Consider the following 2,935-nt stretch of genomic DNA (forward strand, 5'->3'; position numbering starts at 1 on the left):
TATGCATCATTTCAGAATTATCCATCACTTCCAATGGTTTGTCTCATTATTCACAACTTTCCTCCATTATTTCACATAATCAAGATTTGACTGTGCATATATTATAGGTAAAGGACTATAATAAACTAATATATGCATCAAGATCACACCATTAATAAACACAGATGTCAGAATTCAATTCATAATTATATTTCAAAGGACAGCTGGTTTTCAGCTTAAACAAACCTGTGCCTCCAATACAAGTGTATGATTTGCTACTACCATAGTATAAAATATTTGAAGTCTAAGATATACTTGCTTTACAGATAGGCTTTCTTGCCTTGTAATAAAACCTAAAAGCTTTAATCCAAACAACTAAATTTTCACAGTTCAAAAAAAAAAAGAACTATTCAAAGTAATGGAATGTTGTACTTATTAGCTACCTGTTAGTTTCTCTTTGTTGTGCTAATGTTCACAACGATGGGTACAGTTTTAACCAATTACATAAATCAATGTAAATTGACACTGAAGAAAACAAAAATAATTTTGTGCTTCTCTTCTGCAAGCAACTTGGCACTCAAAGATTATTGAACTCTTCTGAGTCGATTTCTTTGAGCACAAAACTGAGCAGAAGTGCCCAGAAGCTATAAACTATCGCTAAACACCCCTAAGAGGAGATTTGGTGGCTCATATTACACTAAGCTGTTTCAGTGCATGTGTCATCTTTGGGGATCACTATTTTTGTTTGTTTTTGATCTCTTCTCTGTTTCGTTCTTTTTCCAAAAGGCCCAAAGTGGGAGGTGAATGAAAACTACAGTTGGGACTAGATCAGGACATCCAGGGTCATCTGACTGTCTAACTCTCTTCTGTCACCAGGCATCTCACATGGTAGATAGTTGGACCAATTACCAATGGTTCATGATGGAACTACAAAGTGGCAGCTCCTCGAACTGAACTAATTATTGATAGTTGCCAAACGAGAACTAAAACAATTCTTAAATGATAATAAAACTAATGAGGTAGAAATTTTACTTCCTCCCCAACTCCACTGCCCTCAGGTGAACTAAGGAGGAGAAATAGCAAATTCCCTTCTATATTTCCACAAAAACTCTTCTCAGACACCGTAAAACAATGGGAGAATACAAGTAGGTTGTTCTCTTTTTCTTTGGCTTGAAACTTAGCTCACAAAGAAAGTTCACACTATGTAAAGATTTTCACAGTGATGTATTAACAAGTCTGCAGGATTTGCTCTACTTATACGGGGAAGTCAGATTTGAAAATAAAACTTTTTTCTGTTTGTGGATGCGGTGATGAACATATGGTCAGCACCTGGAATTTATAGAGGCCTTTACCTAATAAAACCTTCTGAGACATTCCAAGAATGACAACAAAGTGATGGCATGGCGCAGAACTGCCAAAGGTAATCTTCTTCACCTTCTGGTTCTTTTAAAGCAGAAAACATAAAACTAACAACTTAGTGCCCCCCAAATGCTTATGAAATGTGCATTAAAGAGGTGGGAGCCCAAGTTCCCTGACAAAGGTGCTATTATATCATGACTGTGAGTGTCTTTCTGGATTGTCTCAGAACTGGTTTATGAGAAAGATGACTGATTGGTAAGCATACTTTTAAAAAGTAGAGTAGGACAGAGTACAAGATCAAGTTCAAAGTTAGAAAGTTTTACTTAGAATGTTTTTATAATGGAATGCATTATTAAGTGATAAAACCACATACAACATTGACTTATGATTTTATAAAAATCTATTACATTTAGCTGCAACTTAGGAAAATGTCATTTGCAAGGTGACTCTCAGCTCCATATAAACTTTAAAACTGAAATTCTCAATCAGGAAAAGAAAAGTTGATGAGATCCAGATTGAAAAAAAAAAAAAAGATTAAGGCATCCGGTTAAGACAGCTTAACTTTTAAAGAATACAAATGTCTTTACAAATGTAAATCTAAATAACATAGTGAAAATATTTTCTATATTTTGCAGCAATATTTTGCAAATAATAAGGTTCATTCTTGAATATAATCACAAAATCAGAAATAATCCCAATCCTGAGCCCGTCTTTACCCTGGTTCAGATCTCATCTGTTTATAATATCTAAACCAAGATTCAATATACTTTTAATGACATTTCTCCAAGCCTCTCAGCCCTCACACTCTACTTTCCTCCAAGAGTCAAAGTCAGATGGGCAGAAGAAAGAGGTTATTTCACCCACAAACATAAAAAATAAACGAACTGACTATTGGTTTCCAGAGTTAAGTGCTATCAATACCTCTCAGGGACCAAAAACAAAAGAAACAGAAACTCTCCCTATTGTAGCTCCCTGAAAAATCAGCCAGTTGATACCCTTTACAACTCTCAGATAACAAGCCATAATCAAAGCAAACATACCAAAAAATGTTTCAGCACAGAGAGGAGAAGAAACCACAGCCCACTCAGAAGAGCTGGCCTTGCTGTAGAGAAGGTACAGAGGAGTCTGCAGGGTAGCTGGGTGTGCATACTGAGGACTGAACAGAAACAGAGACGTGCTCTGTGGTGGCGGAGAAGACTATCTGGGGCATGGATGATGGGTGTCAAGAGTCACGAATCGTGATTATGACCTTGTTACTTTTCCTTGGAGTTCTTTTAACGTAGTACTCATGTTTAGAATGATCTTTTACTTCTACCAGAATAGATTTTTTTTTTCATCTATTATGGTTTATTCTTTGGCTCAAAAAAGAAAAAATCCATGAAAGTTACCCATTGAGGAAATCACCATTTGGGATATTTAGTTTATTATTGGTGTAGAAGTGTAAAAGCCTCACTAGTCCAAGAAAAGATGGTTCATTTTTCACTCCCACCCCAATTCTATCTCCTACTCTGGGGAATAAACAGATAGTGAAATAACTTATAACAGTCTTTCTCCCAATTCATTGATTGTAATCATTGCTAGATAGCTGATGTCTAAG

This window comes from Balaenoptera musculus, chromosome 9 (genome assembly GCF_009873245.2).
Source record: "Balaenoptera musculus isolate JJ_BM4_2016_0621 chromosome 9, mBalMus1.pri.v3, whole genome shotgun sequence".
NCBI lineage: Eukaryota > Metazoa > Chordata > Mammalia > Artiodactyla > Balaenopteridae > Balaenoptera > Balaenoptera musculus.